The sequence below is a fragment of the Heterocephalus glaber genome, unplaced genomic scaffold, assembly GCF_053883595.1.
Source record: "Heterocephalus glaber isolate CG9 unplaced genomic scaffold, H.glaber_assembly_v1.0 deba00001429, whole genome shotgun sequence".
Classification (NCBI taxonomy): domain Eukaryota; kingdom Metazoa; phylum Chordata; class Mammalia; order Rodentia; family Bathyergidae; genus Heterocephalus; species Heterocephalus glaber.
In genome coordinates this window covers 9,286,315-9,308,336 of record NW_028258294.1, presented here as the reverse complement: position 1 = coordinate 9,308,336, position 22,022 = coordinate 9,286,315, and the positions used below count along the sequence as shown (strand labels likewise).

Below are 22,022 nucleotides of genomic sequence, written 5' to 3'. Positions count from 1 at the left end.
ATTTAGCAAGACCCTGTCTCAAAAATAAAAACTAAAAGGGTTTAGGATGTAGATTAATGGCAGAGCACCACTGGGTTTAATCCCTAGTCCCTCGTGCTGCAGGAAAAAGAAAGAAAAGAGGACAGCAAAATAACTAAGACAATTTAGATGACTATTAATACACTTAAAACTACTATTTAAAAGACAGAGAAGAATTAATTTCCAGATGCTCAAGTATGAAATCTAGAAACAGGATTGAAGGAAATGGAATAAATGAAGAGTTGAAGATATGCTACAGACTTTTTAAAATATTTTTTTAAATTTCACTACTGTTTTATCTAGTGTGAAATATTGCTAAGCTAAAAGGCTCTCATCAAATGGATCACAGTTCATTATACTAAGACATATTTTTCAACAAAAGCATATCTCCAAATGTACAATAAAGAAAGTTAGGGAAATAGATTCATTTTATAGAGACTAACTACATATTCCCCAACTCATCTATTTCCCAAAGAAAAGGTTAACTGGATTAAGGCATATTAAATTGTAAGTTAAAACGACAATATTAACAATGACTTCTTGTTTCATTTTCAGTGTATTAAGCTCTAGGTAAAGAGGACAATCAATCTCAGAGGTTCAAAGATATTAAAATGCTCCTGAAGATCAATCAGTAATTATTCTACACAGCTTTTAGGGCCTAAGGGCTAGGCATTAAGCAGTGAGAAGATACTGATAAAAATAAACTTCTTACTCTACCTAGAAGATACTCTGTAGGTTAATTATACTCTGTAGGAAAATTGATGTGTTTCAAATTCTAGATCCTTATAGATTACAAGTTCCTGTCACAAAGGACAGTAATCAAGCCCCCGCGGTATCTCAAAAATGCCAGGGGAGAGCAATGTAGCAAACATTTAGTGACCCCAAAATGTACAATGGGAGACATCATAAATAGCGCACCAGCCCTGGAGCAATCTGAAGATAATACTCTTTACTTCTCTCCACTGACCAGGTTTCTCTTAAAGTAGGTGAAGAACCATGGAAAGTGAAGTCTAATTTGATTTTTCCCAGTGTGTGTCCAGAGTAAGTACCTATTTATTGTGTGTGTGTGTGTGTGTGTGTGTGTGTGTGTGTATGAACTGGGGAGTGTAGAGGGGAAGTAATATGAGAAATTTAGGGTAAGGGAAGCTACCCATTATGTACCAAGCACTAATCCAGAAGCTGGCAAATCATTAGGGACAAGAGAGACTTGGTCTTAACTATTACTGAACTTACAACTTGGAGGGAATGGAGAGGGTAGAGAAATAATAAATAAGTAACGTGAAAACAAAACAAAACAAAATTGAAAGAGGGGGGATTGATTTCAGGTACTAAATGCTATAAAGACACTTTTAATAAAAAGTAATGAAGAACTGTCTGACTGCTTTTTTTCCAGCTTGATTACTGACAGATAGCATTCAGCACACCACACTGCCTTTTCTGTCTGCCTCACATGCTAAGCAAGTCTGTGTGCTCCTTCCTTTTGTGCAGGCCGGGAGTGAAATCCATGTCAGCCTCAGTTAGAATGCAGGAACCCACCCCCAGCCCCACCCCTACCCACTATATAACTCCAAGACAATCTCCTTTTCCTGCTTTCTGAAGCTACTTTCAGGCCAAGTAGGAGACCACGCTGCTTTCTCCAGAGAGCCTACATGCAAGTAATTAGAACTATAATATCCTCCTGGAGGTGCCTGACCCCTCCAGCTTGGGCACATAGGCCCAATCCAAAGGGCTGCTCGAAAAAGAGCTGCCAGGCACACAAGCAACAGCCAGAGGCATATGTGACATCACAAGTCTTAACCTTTGAATCAAAGTTTGGATGGAGGGTTCTTCTCACCTCTGAGGAGTGACTACATCATATAAACAGGTCAGTATCTGAGGATTACAAGGACTGTAAGAGCAGAAGCAAGATATCTTTAGGTCAAACCTCAGAATAGTGTCACTTATACTACTTGTTATTGGTCACAGCAGTCATCAAACCGGCCCAAACACAAAAGTGATGAAAACAATCTCCTCCTCTTGATAGGAGGAGCTGTGAAAATTTGTAGCTATTTTTACAACCCACAGTGATACCTGGGTAAATCCAGCTCGGCACTATCCATTTTTTAATCACTTTCATTATGAGTAAAAGATTTCTGGATGAATATCATAACTGACAATTTTGTCTTGATGAAAGGCTTCTCTACTCTTCAAGAGGTAGGGTCTGGAGTCCTAGTGCGTCACGTCTTATTTACTTATGTCCCCATAACAATAAGCACACAACCTGCATGTACTAGGCTTTGAAAGAACAGTATTTGATGCGAAATAAAAAAACAGTGTAACAACTAAAGCAGAAGAATAAGAGAATAAAAAATGATCTGTCATAAGACATTTTGAAAAAAATCCTCTATACATGTGAATACATCATTTCATACGACATCCACATTTTTCAGCCATTTTGAGCACAGGAATATCAAATTGAGGTCTCTTGTCAGGTAGGAGACAAAGCCATTCCAGATCATTCTGACATTCTAATAACATAATTAACTATCTAATCTGTAGGGGGGTGAGTCATGATGAGGCTTCTGACAGATCTGTGAGGTAAGACAAAACCACTCACCTTTGGAAGGGCAATGCACACACCCACAATTATGTGAAGAAGCTGAAGAGATGAATTTAGATTCCCACTGTGGAAGGCAATCAGGTCTATATGATGATGGATATTTTTTATTTTTCCTGTCCTCAAAATGTCCTTATGGTTTTGCACCCATTGAGCAAAATGCTTATAGAATATGTTAAGATTGTGCTAGTATTAGGGACAATGAAACATGTCATGGTTTTGTTTGTTGTCTGTGTTTTTCTTTGCCTTAAAGAAGAAGAAAGCTAATAGTAGTTAATATATTACTATGTACAAGATATTTTACTATTCTTTCCAAATGTGCTTTCTACATAGCACCTAAAACAGCTAGTAATTTGGATGTTATTATACCATTTCCAGCCAAGGACACTGAGATTGTCAGGGAATAAGACTTTTCTCCACATTATTCAGCAAATGTATGGCTGAGTTTTGAGTCAAGCCCTGGTCTGCCTGAAGCTACTTCAACCTCTTTCCACCAATACCACTCAACCTCAGCCTGCAACACTGGATTTCTTTCAGCTATGCAAATGTTCCATTACTTGCTATTCTCTGTAAGAACATTAGGCCACTACAACAATCATAAAGGGAACTCTCTCACCTTTCCCTAAATGAACTTCTCTCCAAAATTCATCTCTACATCATAGCAATTCTGTTGGTATGATGTGTGCATCAGACAATGGGTGAATTGTTGAATCCTTGGTGTCAAATACTAATCAAGCACACAGTAAAGAAGAAAATTAAAATAAGTGAGCTCTTGTGTCAGATTCAATTGCTCTAGAAACAGTGCAGATAGCCTGCATGATCACAACAGGGAGGATTAAGAATATAATGGAAATGAGTAAAACTAAAATATATGTATTTTTACAATGAAAAGGAGAGAAAATGATGTTTCTGTTTTTCCAGAAAACGCTTGTGCAAGTCTTCTTTTTTGCAGTCGAAACCCAAAAGCACAAGAGGATAAAATATGTGGATCAAATATAATGGTGCATAAGGAGCTTTTGTAGCAGATAGCATCTGACAAGATAACCACAGCACTTCATTTGAAAAGAAGAAACACAAAGTAGACCAAACTCATGATGTCTACCAGCTTCTGACCTCTGCAAGGCAGATCTACCTTTGTTTTTCCCTTCACAGTCCTATTCAATTACAGTTTTACCTGCCCACCTGACCAATGTTTACCTTACTGGTACTCCCAACTGCCACTGGGTAATAATAATCCTATGCCTCCTAGATCTACCTCCTCTCAATTGTCTGGCTTGATCTCAATCCTTTTCCAACTCCAACGTTTTCTTTTACTGGATACTTATTTTTGCATATGATTTTTATCATGTCATCATTCTTTTTTTTTAAGAAGGCGATTTATTTGAAGGTGAAAGGAGGGGGCAGTGAGGAAGGGGGAGAGAGAGGGAGAGATACTTTGGACGAGTAGAGAGTATTTGAAAGGGAAATACTCCCATCATGTCACCAGGAGTGGTCAAAAACTGTTGGCTCAAAAACACAACTCTATATTTTCTCTTCTATCCAGTTGAAAATATCTCAGTTTCTTTCCTTTACTGCTTTCCAATTCCTACTTTCTTTGCCAATCAGGCTACTCATGTCCCAACCTCCCAATGGAGCCATATCCATCCCTCCTTAAGTTTGTGTTTGGATCACTAATATTCTGTTCTTTGACATTGTTCCTTTTTCTTATCAAACCCCCATTTCTCTCTTCTTTCCCAATAAATTCATCTGTTAATGTCACAGCACATACAAGTGGTTCCTCATGATCAAGCATGTAATTATATTATATACTGTCCTACAGTAAGTAGTACTTCACTTGTGATATTCTGGTATACAGTGGACTCTTAAGTTATGACTGACCTGACATATGAACAACTTGGGTTAATTAGGTTAGTGGAAGATCCATCTGCCTCTTGTTATCTATTGCATGCACCCAGGTACATGCAATATCCAGGTAAATATCCAGGTAAATATCCAGCTGTATTGACTTATAACCAATCCTCCCTTGGGAACCGACTGAGTTCATAAGTCAAGGGTCCATTGTATTTAACTATTTTAGGGCATGCTTGATTGTGATCTTCACTTTTTTTGGGCAGTACTAGGGATTGAACCCAGGACCTTTGCACTGAACTACATCCCTAGACTTTCTATTTTTTACTTTAGTGGGAGCAGGATCTCACTAAGTTGGCCAGGCTGGGCTTGAACTTGCGATAGTCTTGCCTCAGTCTTCCAGAGTGCTGGAAACACAGGTACACTTCATCATGCCCAGTCATTACCATGTTTTAGGTGGTGGAAATATTGGTGTGTGTCTGTGGGCTTGAATATGTATGTATGTACTTACAGTTACTTATTTTAACAACCATGAACTACTGAATATCACACCCAAATGTTTATATATTTTCCTAATGAAATTGATTTAATATTCAGTAAATATCCACACCACATTTTATAACATTTCTTGATAAACTGCATTTTAAAAAACTAGGATTGTTGTCCTATAATGCTCAAAATAAAAAGTTAAGGTTTTCTTAGATAACCTAAAGAGTTTTCTTCTTTTAAAGAAGCAATAGAAGCCAGGCATGGTGGTGCTTGCCTGTGATCCCAGCTCTCTGAGGCTAAAGCAGGAGGACTGCCACAAGTATGAGGCTAGCCTGGGGTACATAGTGAGCTCAAAGATAACCTGAACTACAGAGCAGGACCCTGCCTTGATAAATAAACAAACAAACAAATAAATAAAATCAATATAATAACCAACATTAGAATATTTCTCTTCATTCATTCAACTGAATAGTTTCATACTCTATTAGATGCCAAGAATTGTGTTAGTGCTAAGGATACCAAAGTCATTACTGGTATCAAAGCCATCTGTGGATAGTTTCTGTTAAGTAAGAAGAAATACAACTTAATAGGTGAAAATATGTGGAAACTATCAGATATTCGAGTCTAGTGATAGCTGAATTAGGCTGAAGGACAAACTGGGTTGGACTGATAAAGAACATGTTACAGGTCTTTCTGATTTCTGTTCCACACTCTGCCATAAATCACAGTTATTTATCACAAATCTACTCAAAATTTCTACACTTTTATGCTTTTTTGTGCTGGGGAATTATGATGCAGATAGTTTAGAGGGTAGACATTGGAAAGTCAGTAAACTGAGCTTCTCAATTTTAGTGTGGGAAGTAAAGTTTCTCTGATTTTTAATGACTCCTTGGGCAACTCAGTGGCTTTGCTCCAGAAATGCCCTGCTAGAGTGGAGGATTGTCTTACATGGGTCATTACACTTCCAAGGTTTAAGCCTCAGAATGAGCATTAAATTAAAATTCTCTGCACCTAGTAGGCAGAACATTGTGACACTCAAAAGATGTGAAAGTGCTAAATAAATTCTGAGCAATAATATTATCACCACTGCATATTTATTGAGTTCAACAGGATGCTAAGTACTGTACAGTTAATACAGTCAACCTAAAAAAAAAAGTGATAGTTTTATAAGAACTCTACCATTCATCTGCTTTAGGAATGGCCACTGTAACTATGCTTGTTAGAAATAGCCTCTTTTCAAAGTATCCTCAAGGTTCTCTATGCCTTTGTTTGATTTGAAAGTGGCTGATTTTCTACAGTTACCACTTATAAATGTGGCCACGTCTCCGAATTTCAAAATTACCATAAGAATGCTACAAGCATTAAACTGAAGAACTTCATCTCCCTGTATCTGAAATTACAGATGGGGTTTGCAGGAAAATCTTAAATAAATCAGTTGTAAAATATGATACACATACCTTTATGTGTTTGAACATAATGAAAAATATGCTTTTTCAAAATTAATAATATTGGTCTTTTTAAATAGCCTTCACTTTTCAAAGAAACATATACATCTAAATCCCAAAAGAGCTGTATTAGTTTAGTCTAAAAATGCAATAATTTAAAGTTAAAGCATGAAGAAAATGTTCTATTTTTAAACAAATCTATACATAGAGGAAAAGTTAAAATACAGTGTGCCTAACAGTATGTCTAAGAACCAATATGCATGTGTATGAGCACAAAGAATAACTTTGCATATAGAAACTAATTGAGTTTCAGAATCTTGACTTTTTTATTTAAATGCCAGCCCATCAGGGTTAAGAAAAAAAATTAAGCACTTTAGAGAAAATGGGTTATAAACTGTCATTGTTGAGTTTAGTGTTCTGACAACTTTGAAAGTAACTACAATGTAATTTCCCAAGTTGGTAGCTAAAATAATGGAACATCTGGATGCCATTGAAATGTATGACAATCAAAAAGAGCACAGAAAAGCAGTGGGAACAATGCTTCTCCCTTTGCTTGTAATTCTTTGTGGTTGTGAACTCTTACTCCAAACTTCAATTGTGGCAGTCAAAGGTAGCTCCCTTCTCAAAGACTCACCTGTCATTGCTGAGACTGAGAGTCCATCATTGGTTCTACTTATCATTTTTAGCAACTGTACTTTCCACTTTCTTACCTCCTTAATCTACTATGTCAGACCTTCTGCCTGAACACCTGTGTGAAGTGGAAAACAGTGTGCAATGGCATATGTAAATTGGTCAGAGTGCTGATTTCAACTCCTATGCTGGGGTTGTCCTCTGGAAATGTGGGTATCTCTAGATAATACCATTTTTTAAAGCAACTGCAGAACCATGAGTTCTGTCTTTCTGGGGGCAAGTAACCCTATTGTGGATGAAATAATGCAGTTGAATTTTGAGAGGTTCAAACAGATTTGTCTCACCAGCTGGCATCCTTATAGAAGGTGCTTCCTTCTACGGCTGGCTTCTGAGCTAGCCTTGTAATTTGTTAAGTGTCTATAGTTTCAGACTTACTTTCTTGGTAATATCTATACACCGGCCTAAATAGGTAAAGCTCCTTTCAGACAAGAACTAATTGTAGAGGTGAGTTGAGATTTCTTTTCTCCTTCTATTTAAATAGCATAAAGTCGAAAAGGAAAGAATAATAATTCAATTCAGTTCAGCCCATACTTAGAGCCTAATATGTTTGAACTCAGTACCAGGAATGGAACAAAGATAGTTTTGGATCTTGTAATCTATGGTCTTACAACAGAAGCATATTCATAAATTATATATTTTTTATATATTTTTACCCTCAAAAAGGGATACTTCACAGATGCATATTATTTTTCCTCCCTTCCCTAACTGAAAACCACATCTCAAGGTTGTCTGAAAGTGGAGTTTTGCTGAATGCAGAGATGACTTATTCTTGGCACGTACACTAGAGCTGTTTCAGAGTCCCTTTGACTGAGCATCTCTGAGGGAACTGACGAGGATGTGTGAAGGAAGTCCAGGCTGCTCTTTTCCCACTGTTCTTGCATCATCTGATGAGATCTTACTTTAAACCATGGAAAGGCATATGTGCCCTCTCAAAGACATGTCAAGCTTCAGCTACAGTTTGGTTTGGATCCTTTCCCTCGTTTTACACTACAGTTTGTCACCAGTAGAGAATGCAGACATATGCCAAATAGAACAGCACTTGCATGCCCACATTTGGCAAATGTTTATCCAGATCTTTAGTTTAGCATTTAAATAGTCCATCATCTAGACTAGATGATTGCGAAGGTATCATTTAGCTCTGAAATTTTACGATTTTGTAGAATTTATTTGTACTTTTGGGAAAAGATGCTTACAATATATCATTTTCCCTTCAATAAGAAAAGGTTATAAGGCAGAAAGAACATCAATCTACACTGGGGGAGAGGGAAGAAGTTCATATTTGTCATTAAACTACTAATATGTTTAAAGTTATATGTACAGATTTATAATGTAATTTTCCTATTGGCATGTTTGAATATGCCTCTTTTCCAAACATTTCAGAGATATTTATATAAAATTTTCTTATACTGTACATTTTTCATCAATAAGTGATACTAGAAGGTAGAGTAGTATAAGTAGCCAAAGGAGCGATTCTTTTGTCATACTTGTGTGCAATTTGGCCAAGTGTTTGAAATAGTCTGCTAAATTTCACTGGATTATGCTCAGGGTTTTTCTTTGAACTGACCCATGTGAAAATACATTGAATGTAAATTTACTAATGCATATACACCACTAATAGATAAAAAAGTTTACAAAACAGCATGTATAATATTATTACAATTTCTGGACAAATTTTACACAGGATTATATACAATATATGTGCATATACACATAAATACAAACAAATTCTAAAAGATTATATACTAAAATATAAAAATGACCCTCAATGGTTGGGGAATTATAGATGTTATTAAACTTATTTGCTTATCCCTGTGTACTTTTCTCTCTCTTCTTCTATTTTACAATGAACATTTACTATATGTTTCTTGTACATCATAGTTACAAGTTTCCAACTATAATTTAAAATAACTGTACTATTAAAAATTCTATCATAATCATCGTGGAATTTCTAAAAGAAAGGTTTTGTTATAGACTTAATTTTCCTCCTCTCACTGAGGTATATATACACATGCTTTAAATCACAGAAATTGAGTTCACTCTTCCTTACATACTGATGTCCTTGTGGTATGACAGGAACTTTAAAAATGACTTGCTTCTGCAAAGATCATTTTTGAAGATGGGTAAATGGTTTTGTGTATGTATCAAAGCACACATCATGGGTCTGTCATGGCCTTGCACAGAGAGACTTGTAATTTTTCATCCAGAGGTGGAGCAAGTGTGCCCAGGCTACCACTGTTACAGACAGAATATCTCCTGTTGTAAAAAATGTAGAATAAAACCCAGTCATGTTCTCTAGGTGAAACCAAACAACAGAATATTTAATTTCTGCATACCATGAAAAACTGTTCCTGTTGTTAGAGCTCTCTGTCAGCAATGTTATAATGTAGCTTTGATTTAAAGCAGTCTTACCTAATGAGATGAGATCCTTAAGGCTATGGATAATAATCATGGAACTTGTAAAGGTGAGACTTACCCTAAAGAGAAAAGCTCTGCCATTTGGTACTCTAAAGGGTTACAAGTTGCTTTTACAACATTCAACTTGAAAACAAAACAAGAAGGAATAATGTCCCTCTCTACCTAGAGAAAGTCTGAGGACATTCTGGCATGATCAGAAGCCCTCTACTGTGTGGGTTCTGCTCACCTAGTCTAAAGTGCTTTGTTATCTTGAATCTTCCTAAAAGAGCTTCTAATGAGCACTTACACATTTAAAAAATTTACCTTTTCTATTTATATGAAAGTAGTCATCTAAAAGTAGATTCTATCTCAATAATATAATAGGAAAATAAACATCAGCACAAACCTTAGCCCCATGTCTAATTTTGATTTATGAGCATCTTTAAAGGAATATGGTGGCAGGCCAGGAATTATAACAGGGCACCTCATGAAAAATCTATGATCTTACTTCTAAATTATATATTTATGACCACCTGAGGATGATGGATTCCAGGTAAGTAAACTGATTTAGGAACTCCTTTCAGGCTCCAAACTCAAGCTGGGGTTGGCCAGTGGCCTCTGTACTGAGTTGGATGCAAGGAGCTGAAGCCCTTCCCCATACTGCCTGTCAGCTAACACTCCAGGTGCCCTGTGAGGCTCTCACCTAGCCACCTCCTCTGTATGCTCAGCCTACTTTCTGTGGATCTCTGGGAAGTTCAGATCACCATAACCCACAAAGCATGGATTATTGGTTGTAGATTATCTGGAACTCTAAACTTTATATCAACCAATGAATGCCCAGTATGTCCCTGAAATCATTCTAGGCTTCAGAACTCCAAAGAAGTGGAGTCCTTAGCTCTAACCCTTACTCTTACTAGTGACTTTTACTAAAAGAAGGACTAGGAAAGGGAAGAATACAACATCTCTATGGACTATATCCTACAACTGGTTAGTAGAGCTGAGAATGCCCGGAAGGACAGGTGGCAATTGAAACTACTAAGGACAATGATTTTTGAATCATGGTCCTCATAGCTGGATATTGGTCACACTGTAGATGACCTCCATGGAGAATCTCCTTCATGTTTATATCCATGCTATTATTTCATACAATTAAGATTTTGAGATCTAAATGAAACAAAAAAATAAATCTCATTAGGTGTTTCAATATTAAATGCACTTCCTGTCTTAAAGGAGTTATGATTCTGGAGGAAAGCTCAAGGGTTGGTAACAAGGATGGATAAGGCTGGAGATAGCTGACCTCAGGAAATCAGCCACTTGACCCAACTACTCTCCAGACTAACTAACTTATTGAACTGCTGGATTCCTGGAAGTGCTACTGCTCTGCTGGTGAACCTTGGATATGTTAGTCTCCATCTCACATTCTTGATTAGAAAGGCAAAGAATTGCAGATTCAAGAGGAGAGTTCCAGTGACTCTCTTTAGAGCCACTCCAGATTCCTAATTGTCTCATTAACCTATCTTAAGAGAATGAGTTAATTCCAACATACATGGTCATTGCCCATGTACATGAGGTGAGCAAATGAGAACTGGTAAATCTATTATATGTTGGACTTTTCTTAGAAAATGAAGGAATTCACATTTTTGAGTGCATACCATGATCCAGGAACTTCCCTGGGCACATCTATAAATGCTTGTCTCATTACAGTACCATAAATATATTGGAAAACTATGAGCCAAACTATCAGTGAAGTGCCTAATACAATGCCCCAAGTGCTCTGAATTCTATCTTAAGAAGACTGCAAGAAAGGATATTATAATAGCTAAAACACATTAAACTCTTAATATGTGCATTGCACAGACAACATGCCAACACTCGCAAAATACTATAAAGAAGTCACTGTCCTACTCTTACAGATGAGGAAAATGAAGTTAAGATGAAATAATTTGGTTTAAGTTCACACAGCTAAGGAGTGGTCACATCTGCTGTCTTTAAATCCCATGTTTTAACCGTCTTTATCTATGCTTATAGTACAATATTCATCTGACATGAAATTTAAAGAACTACTAAAATTGGGATATTGTTTTATAAATGATTTATTTTTTCCAGAGAGTGAGATTGAATACTTATGTAAAATACATACAGTGCTATATACAAAAAATAAAATAGCCATATTTCTTGCAGTCTTCTCTAATTTTAGAGGAAGTAGTATCATTTGTCTTTGTTCCAACATCTAAGCACCTTCTGAAGTATTTTTGTTATATTGCTTTGCATCCTTATGCTGGCAAACATCTCAGCATTTCACTAAACCAAGGTTGCCACAAAATAGATGAGGTTGGTAGCCTCTGATTTGTCATCAAAGCAAGTCACTTGAAAAGACCTGAAACAATAGCTCATTTGAACAAAGCTCTGTACTGTAGATAGCTAGCAAACCAAAGTAGATTTTCCTGATTATTAATAGAAGCACTTGAGTCGAATCTCATGTTCTAAACCTGCTGCCATTACATTTTTTATTTTTCCGCAGACTGACTTGAAGTGCTCTTCTGGGTCATATACATCTGATGTTAGGTATGGGCATCAGAGGTTTCTAAAGGGTCCAGATGAAATTAGTATGGACAGATCATTCTATGCCTCAGAGAGTGCTCTGTTCAAAATAAATTAAGGAAGCAGCATGAAGGAAAGAGAAGGAAAAGGAGCTACAGAAGCAAAGAACAGGGGATCAATTTACCACCATTGCACTAAGGGGGAGAAGCCAATCTGGGCTCCTCAGATGTGTGACTAGCAGCAAGGAGTTCTCATGAATGTTCAGAACCATAAGTGAAATCTGAACCTCTCCTCTGAGAAGGATAAGCCATTTGTGTTAGACATTGGAGTAAGAGGTCCCCCTTCCTGCTCCCTACCCTAAGAATCCAATCAATGCATGGGGATGTTAGAGTTGCTTTCCCTGGAAGATTTAAATGAAGTAGGCACATAGCACCACATTTGGAAACCATTCACAACTGGAAACAAAGCAGAACCTCAACCCCCCCCCCCCCCCCCGCCTGTCTGCACAGCTCAATAAGCTGTGACCTGCCTGGAGCAGTACCTGCTTGTGCGGCATAGCTGAGCGGCCAAAACTGGCTCATTGCCATTTCTGGGCTGAGTCACTGGTTGGAAGGACCTTCCCAGGTCCAAGTGAACATGTCTAATATTGTTGCTGTAGTAATTAGGGTTCATATTAAGGGGAAAGCAAATAAATGCAACATTTCACAATTAGATCAATCAGAGGTGGTTATACAGGGAGCCAAAGATTTATTCCAGACAATTCTTAGTGTATTTAAGTGTACTATGCAGTACTATCTGCACAATGCTGATGCAGAGGCTAAGCAGTGGCACAGATAAGGAAACTTAAAAAGTGAGCAACTACTGTCGGGGAGACACAGAATAGATGAGATGTCTGTACAACTGTGTATCGAGGACCCAGAGCAACAACTCTCTTCCTCAGATAGGAGGGAGCTAGGTGTGGAGACAGTGCTCAGCACAGATCCTCACCAAAGTCCTCACAGTCCATCATTGTCACTCGCATCCTCAACAGCCCCTCAGCACACAGCCATCGGCTCTTTTCTTATTTTCTCTCATTTTTTTCAAAAGGGCACACTTTGAAAAGATGGGGGGTAAAGGGAAGACAATAAATTAATACCATTCTACAAAATGTGTGAACTTCATTGTGAGACTTACAAATTATGAGGCAGATAAGAAAAATGTCTTCCTTCCTATCAAATGTAGCAAAACAGGGGCTCCTTGGCTTACAGTGTTAAAAAATAGGATTCTCAACATTTAATGTAGCAATATTTGATATGCAAATCTGATTTCATTTTTTGTTGTTGTTTCTTTTTCTTTCTTTCATATGTGTATTTATTTCTTTAGAGATATAGTCTCTGTGTAGTTCAGGCTGGTCTTGAATTCGCTATGTCATCCAGGCTGGCCTCGTATTCATAGCAGTCCTCCTGCCTCAGCCTCCCAAGGGCTGAGCTTACAGGTGTACAGCACCACACCTGGCTGTTTTTTCATTCTTTCCAAAACGACTTTCTAATGATGCTGGGTCTGCCTTTTTTTTTTTGGTACTCGGGACCTTGCGCTTAAGTGGCAGGCATGAGAACCACTGAGCTAAATGCCTGGTCCACTAAGCAGAAGGTGAGTTAGTACCATACCTTTTCCTTTACACTTCCTTGTATGCATGATGTTCTTCAGAATTACCTGTTCAGTTTTGTGGGTATCTTTAATCTTTGTATTGAGTGTACTTTTCCTGAGAATTACTACTTGCTTTGAAAAGTTTGCTTACACATGTCGGACTTAATATTTATTCTTTAGTCAGTTGGGAAAATTAAGTGTTATATCTGCAATGTACACTGCTGGGAAGACTTTAAAAATGATGACTCTTCAGGGTCTGCACCAACCTATACTGCTCTACAGGGTTAGGAAAAGCAACTATCACTCTTAACTCACAAGCACATCACAATCACCACCACCACCAATACCATCAGCACCATCAGAATCATCACCACCACCACCACCATCTTTGCCACAACTGTGACCATTGCTACCACTACTGACACCATCACAATCACCACTAATAGAACCAATACTATCACCTCCATCACTGTCACTACCACCAACAATACTTTTGTTTACTTGAACTTGGAGTGCCATAGTCAACCCTTGACTGGCCTAGTGATAAGTTTTTGAGGAATTAAGACTTACAAATGACATCAATTTAGAACAATCTACTGCTGGGGTGGGGTTTTATTCTTGGACAAGAACAATTTCTGTGGGGAAAAGACCAGGATTCCTAGGAAAGTGCGCCTGAAACACTCACTGGGAAGAGTGTGGGGAGGAGGTCTTCAGGAAGCAAAAGCCTGAGATTAGAAAAGCAGTTAGGGTCCATTATATACCAGGAGGGGGTCTTTTGTGGAGAATTTTAACTTGAGAAACACTTCTCACTTGGCATATGTACTACAGAACAAGGAAATTCTTGTACTTATATGGAAGCTTTCTTTTCCTACCTGCAATTGTAGTTGTCCCAGTCCCTCCAGTAAAGTTTGGTGATTTAAATAGCCTTATGAGATGGTAGTGTGAGGATGGGCAGGGACAGGTCAGTAAGTGAAGTCTGGTTGCCATGTTAGTTCACTAGGGCTACCATAACAAAATACCACAGACCGAGGGGCTTCAATTGCAAAAAATTATTTTCTCACAATTCAATTCTGGAAGCTAAAAGTCTCAGGCCAAGGAGTTTACAGTATTGGTTTCTTATGAAGTCTCCCCCAGCCTTGCAGAGGGCTGGTTTTCCCTTGTGTTTTTAGTCTTCCTTCTGTACCTATTTGTGTCCAGATTTCCTCTCTCTTTTTTTTTTTTGGTATTGGGGATCGAACTCAGGTCCTTGCGCTTGTGCAGCAGATGGCAAAACCACTGAGCTAAATCCCCAGCCCAGATTTCCTCTCTTGATAAGGTCACAAGTCATACTAGATTGAGGCTCAACCTAAATTCCTCATCTTAATTTAATGGCTTTAAAAAGACCCTATTTCCAAATAAAGTTACATTTTGAGATGCTGGGGGGTTAGGACTTCAGCACTTGAATTTTGGGAAGACACAATTTAGCCCACAACACTTTCCTGGCCATCACTCTGTACTGGTGCCCAAGCACAGTGCTGTACCTTGAGTGTGGGTGCAGCATCTTCTCAGGTAGACTTTGTTTTAGAACTCAAGTCAGTGCCCAGCAGCACAGCGAGCCCTATCCAAAGCTGGTGGTCAGGGAAAGGCAGAGTACAAGGGTTTAAGGAGCTGCCAAGGTGCTGGTGGGTGGACAACCAAAGAGCATAAGAGAAGGGGTCCTCTTTTTAGACATGTAGGCATTGATTCTTGAGAATGGCCTGATGTGGCATCTTAGTCAATCAGTTATTCCAACAAGGAGAGTTACTGTGCCACTTTTAGTGTGCTGTTGGACATTTGCAGTCTTATCTTTTCTAAAAAGAGGAAGAGCTAACCAGACCCTCTACTATGTTGAAATCCTTGTGCCACCTTGGCTCTCCCTTCTCCCTTTTCTAGGTCTGTTAATGTGAGAGAAGCAGTTTTCACAGAAGAAAAACAAACAAAACAACCAAGCCCTTTGATCCCAAGACACTAGCTAACCGAAGTAGTCCATAGAGTTCAGTTTTCTAATAGACCTTAGTGTAAATGTCAAGCTAAAAAATACCAGTGGGAAAAGCACACAAACTCCAGTAACAGAATTTTAATGCCTGGCCAAGTTGAGGCCCAGAATAGGCATTTGATAAAAATTTAAGAAAGGACTGAAAAACAGGCAAACTGAATTTCCATTAGCTTTGTTGAAGGTAATACAATAAGAATGTGAAAAGCTAAGGCCCAAGAATGGGGTAGATGTGGGGAAAATGGCAGGAGAAGGTGAAAGGAGGTCAGCAGCCATATCTGAAGGCATTTACTGGACATAACTGTATATCATGCTCTCCTAGGGGCTCTGCGACCCAGTAATTAGGATTCCCCATTCTTCTCAGGCTGATGTCTGATACATGCTACTGTTTTCATTCATGAACATACCATTATTTCTTTTTCTGAGGGCCTGGTGACACCTGCAGATTTTTTTTTTTTAGGATGGTCAACTGATGAGCTTAATAAGAGAAACTTCCATTTCTCTTGGAGTTGAATTGTGAAAATATGGACTGCTTAATGGGTCAAAATGGGCCTGTAATTTTTCTCCACTAGAAATTATCATCATTTCAAAAGCAGCTGCTTACCAAGTAAGAAATGCTAAGAATAAGAAAATGCTAAGAATGTCCATTCATTGAAGAAATCAATTTGCATCCTAGGGCAAGAAAAAGTGTTATAAAAACTTACTGAAGAGCAGTATTTTTCCCTCACAAGGTAAAACTATAAAAAGGGTGAGAATTTCAGACAGAAAGAAAAAATAGTTGTGTCTTACAGAGGATGATGGATGAGCTCCTAAGAAGGACTGGCACTAAATAATTCCCATTCCTATAGATCTAGTGTATTCCTCTGTAATATATTTTGATATTTATATAAAATCTCACCAAATTCTCTGTGCTACTTCAAGTTACACACATGTACAGCACAATTTCTCATCCACTGTCTGTATACTGGCTACTGAGCCTTGTCATCTTGTTTGATTTGCAAATAAAATACTCTCTCTGTTCTCTTTGGGAGACTTTTATCAGAACCATCCAGCCCTGAACAGAGAAGCACTTCAAGATCAAAAGGGAAGCAAAATAATACTCTTTCACCAAGCAAGGTAAAGATTCACACATAATTAAACCAGGACTATAGGATTATTTAAGTAGATGTATCTTTTAAGAATAATCACATTGGTATAAGGCATTCAAACTATTAGAGGCAGTACAGGAAAAAGAAAGGGGAACTGATGGTTTTTTTGTTGAACACAGGGAGAAAAGAGGCTATGGGAAAGAAGAAGGGGGAAAACAATCATTTGGTGTTTAGTGAATGTACCAGGCCCTCTATGTAGTGAATATATGGGATAGGTTTTACTATATCCATTTTTTTTTCACAAAGCAATATTTTACTTCTGTTGTGATAAAAAAGTCACATTTTACAGATAAAATGTATTCACTTTAAAACTGCAATTAAAAATGTACAAAAAAGAAAAGAAAAAAAATCAACTCACAAAGCTTCTAAAAAGGGAACCCGCAGGCACTTCCTCTTGTGGAATGTTTAAAAAGTTAGCCTACTAAAGAAAACAGTCGACTTCTTGTGAAGGTTTTGGAGAAATATGTACCAGTTCGTTTTATTTGGGTATTCAATAATATCCTTGGTGATAATGCTGACTCCATGGCTTCTGACCCCAGAATTGACCCTGCTGCCACTGGTTGTAGCCCTGAGATTGATTTTTGTAGCCACGATTGTTTCCTCATCCTCTGAAGTTCTGGTTATAGTTCCCTCTGTTAGGCATTCCACCTCTGTTGTAGTTCCCTCTGTTTGAATAGTCACCTCGGCCAGGAAAAACAGGGCCATGAGGCTATGGATAACCATACTATATCCATTTTGAACAAAAGGAAAAAGAGGATGGCAATTAATTTAATTAGGCAAACTCATGCATATGGAAGAAGACAGAGCATTTCTTCTTTCTGCCTCTAAATTCATGTTATTTCCTATGTGCTAACACTGATCTATGATCTAATTTAGGGATGAAGAAAATCTTTTCACTCATGCACTTATTATGTGTTCCTTGTTTCCCAAGTGCTGAACTAGCTGCACTGAACACAGAGGAGAGCAGATAGTCAATCGATATCACAGTCCTGATGCTTCATTCAATGAGCACTGTCTAGCAAATACAATCTTGAGCACATTTCAGCAGTCATTTCATCTACTCATTAGACCAAGGAGATCTAGAGAGGTTCAGTGGCCCATTTAAGACACATGAGCAATACTGAAATGTACTCCCAGATAAGCCTGAGCTTAACATGCAAGTTTTCTAGCACTACCTTGACTCACTATATTCTCATTCTCACCCCCCCCCCCCTTTTTGGTACCAGGGATGGAACTCAGGACCTCATGCTTGCCAGGCAGGCACTGTGCTGCTGAGCTAAATCCCTGGTCTGGATCACTATATTGATAAATCAAGTTCCATGCTCATGAGGAATTTAAAACATTTAATGTATAAGAAGGCAATCTAAAACAATCTGTTAACTGATTATAAGAAAGAGTGCATTTATTCCCTATTTCACAGCTTCCTTCCCTTACAATGAAGTAATCAGAGATAAAGTCACAATCATCAAACTAAAACTTTAATTCACTATTTAGGTTATGTGTCCATTACCAATTCTCTGTATCTGTATGTTAAAATTAGCCTTCTACTTCCTATTAAGTTGTAACTGGCCATCAAGGAATGGAGATGACTTTGAGTTAGTGAGCTAACAACTGTATATTTTTGCATTTTATGGAAGGGAAAGAAAATCAGGGTAATGCTTGCACACAAAAGACTTCCAAATCAGGCAAGAGTTAACACTTAGAATTCACCAAAGCAGTATAAAATGTACTTGTGAATTTTGCCTTCAGTTCTTTGCTACTTTTGTTGCTTTACAAATCCTTTGGATTCTGATAATGACAACTTTCCTCTGATACCCACAGATTTAAGATGAGTGCCCTATCACAAAGTCTTATAGTGACACATGTAAAACTAAATATTCTAAACTATGGAGAGAGTGCTAGCAGTGTACAAGTAAAGTGTCTTCTATTATGGGGATAGTAAACTACAAACACATCATTAAGGTCCTTCTAGTTATCTATTCAGAAGTGTACCTGCCAGGTCAGCTTCTAAATAGTTCCTTTCAAGAAGAGTCAATTTTATTTTATTGGAAAGGGGCAATACAAAATAGAGCCAGAAGGTTAATATGAGTTTAAGAGGAACATAAGGTTATCTTCACAATTAAAGACTCTCTGGGAGGTTAATTACCCTCATCCAGCCCCTGAAATTCACAAAATGTACCTGTGTTACAAAAATTTGTGTATAAGAAGAAACTTCATTCTGGACTCTTAATGATGTTTTCATTCACTGTTTTGCAGGGCTAAGTTAAAGCAATATTCTTTCTGTAACACATCCAGAAAGAATGAAAGGGATATGGTTCAAACTCTCATAGCAATGTTATAGAGAACAGAATCAAAACAGCCAAGAAATTATAGAGAGTGAGAATGAGAGAGTGTGTAGAGACAGAGAGACAGAAAGATAAGTCATGAGATAATGAGAGAGAGAGAGAGAGAGGGAGGGAGGGAGAGAGAGAGAGAGAAATAGAGAGAGAGACTGAGTCTGAGGCTTAGAGTCAGGTGGTTTTTGAAGCCTTAGCAGGAGGTTTAGTAAACATGGCAGCAGTGTGTTGAGGGCTTCTGGGAGTTGATGAAGCAGTAGGGTGTACTTCAGGGCAAGTTAGTATAATTCTGACACCTACAGTCTTTACAGTCTCCACTCTGAAAGCATTAGAAAAGTGGGTATACTGCTTGTTAGCTGGAATCATGAAGGGATTTGTATTAGATGACTTGTTTCCTTCTTGACCCACTGCCCTCATCCTCATCCAAACCTCCACTGGCCCTCACCTGGATCTCTATAAAAGGTGCCCGCACTCCCTGCTGTCCCTGGTGCCCTGCCCAAGCCCACTGCCATTATTTTGGCAATCACATCCTGTCACTCCTGTCTAATGGCTTTCTACTGAGCTCAAGAAAAGATTCTGAATCCTTACCACAGTTGTCCGTTTGCTTTCCAGACTTGATTTCCTATCAGCCTCTACCCTCTACTGCTGCTCAACCTTTCTACTTCTCATTGTGCTGGCTTTGGTCCTGGTTCTTCAACAGAAAGATGGCATCATATAATCAAATGCCACCTCCTCAAACATGGCTTCCTAATAAGTGTACTGAATATTCCATATCATCTCCCTCCCTATTTGCTGAGATACAATACTTAACACCCACAACTTAAAGGGGAAGAGGTTTCATTTGTGGTACTTGGTTTCAGGGGATTCAATCCATTGTCAGCTGGCTTCTAGGCAGAAACATGATGGTAGAAGGGTGTGGCAGAGCAAAAGTACCCAGTGCATGATGGCCAAGAAGCAGAGCAGGGAAACAATGCCAAAAGGGAAGGGATGAGTGCCCAGATATAGTACCCCTAGGTCAAATCTCCATAAACCACCGAGACATGTCCAGAAGTGTGTTTTACTAATCCTTTCAGTGTTTCCCAAGCCAATCAAGTTGACAAAATTAGCTTAACCACCACAGGTATTATAATGGTACCTTCGTTCAGTCACCTCTCTGAAGTTCTGGCATTTACTCATTTATCATGTGCCTTCTCCCCATTCTTTCTGTTCACTCTGTGTCTCCAACTTATAGTGAGTCCAGGCTCCTTCTGCATTTCAGTTGCCTGGAACTATTAAGTTTCATGGAGTGCAGAGATGAAGTTAAATCTTTAGGAGGGTTCTGGTATAATATCACCATATGATAATAACTAATATTACAACGATTATAACTATACTTTTCTGAGTACCTACTTAGGACCAGGCATTGGGCTGGATGTTTTACATATATTTTAATCATTCAACAACACTATGCTCAACCTTCCCATGCAGATTATAGCAGGTATTGTGAAACTATGTTCTAGACCTCAAACTCTGTTAGTTCAAAGTGAGGAACTATCACTCTGTATTTATGTAAGTCTGTAAAGAATGTGAAATCATGAAGGATTCTTTTGGACAAAGAACTCAGATGTCTGGAAAGCACTCTTGCTCATTTCCTAACCATAGTTTCATCTTCATGTGAACTCTGCACCACACCCCCCTGCCTACACCACCTTGTGAGGAGAAGGCAGTAAGTGATCTCTGCTAGATTCCCCAGCTAATGAGACACCCTCCCTTCTTCCTGCTGGGAGGTAATGAGTTCAACTATCTCAGAATACAGCCTCTCCAGGTGTCCTGGGCTCTCTTCTGGAAAGGAAAAAGGCACATAAATCCAACATAAGGTTTTATTGTTCTGGTAAATGTACTGTAATTCTGGATCTGGTAGACACTATAGCCCACTGATATGATTTTGTAAAAAGAATTATTATATTTTATATTTATTTTTTGCAGTCTAGAGTCTTTTATCTTTATGAGATAAAGGAATGTTTTAAAGGGATATCATAGTTCTTACTGCAGGATAATAATCCTTTATTATATGTAATACTTTACAAATTTGGTTTGATACTAATAGCTATATGGATTAGTAATTATTTGCCACACTTCACAGTAAGGGAAACTGAGGTTTGGGCAACTAAATGGCATCATCCAAAACTTGAAGCTAATCACAGCAGCATACCTCAAGACTCATGTAAGCTGATTTCCAGCACATGATTCTTTAAATAAATCATTACGGCTGAAATTATGTAAAGGAGGACACCAGAAGAGATCCTATCATAAGACTTGTGTGTGTGTGTGTGTGTGTGTGTGTGTGTGTGTGTGAAGTGTGGTGGACAAATACCTTTAAGTGGGTCTTAGACAAAGATCATTTTAGTAGCACGGACACATTATAGATCCTTAACAAAGTCCTAGATCCTGAGCACTGCCATCCATTCCACATTACTTGGTCACACTTAAATCACAACGCCACACAAATTACCCAGACTTCATGCTTCCCAATAACAATACTTGATACATATAGAAAGAATGTTCTCCAAAGCTCTTTCATATCTATTTTCTCATCCTTTTCCTTACAGTTTTTTTTTCTCTCTCTCTCTCCAGAAATAATGCTCTTAGAGTTTATTGCGGCTGTTCCTGTCTTAATGAATTATAGGAGTACATTTTATGGTTTCAGAAACAGTCATCTCAGGCTGTGAATCAACGAGCAGCCTTCCCTTTCCCAGTCCTTTCCTTAGAAAAGAAGTGAGGAGAGCAACACACTTCACAAATGATGCACTTCAGTTTAATGGTGGCACTGTTGCTCTTTCTCTTTTGATATCTGGGGCCACATGGCTCACTGGGTTGTGCTAGGGAATCTTATTTTCCAAT

General features: G+C 38.2%; 1 protein-coding gene across 7 annotated transcripts in view; it reads right to left on the bottom strand.

Annotated features, from left to right (window-relative positions):
• Positions 1 to 22,022, bottom strand: part of Fat3 (FAT atypical cadherin 3) — a 651,224-nt gene that overhangs the window by 176,504 nt on the left and 452,698 nt on the right. The gene's annotated exons all lie outside the window — the stretch shown is intronic.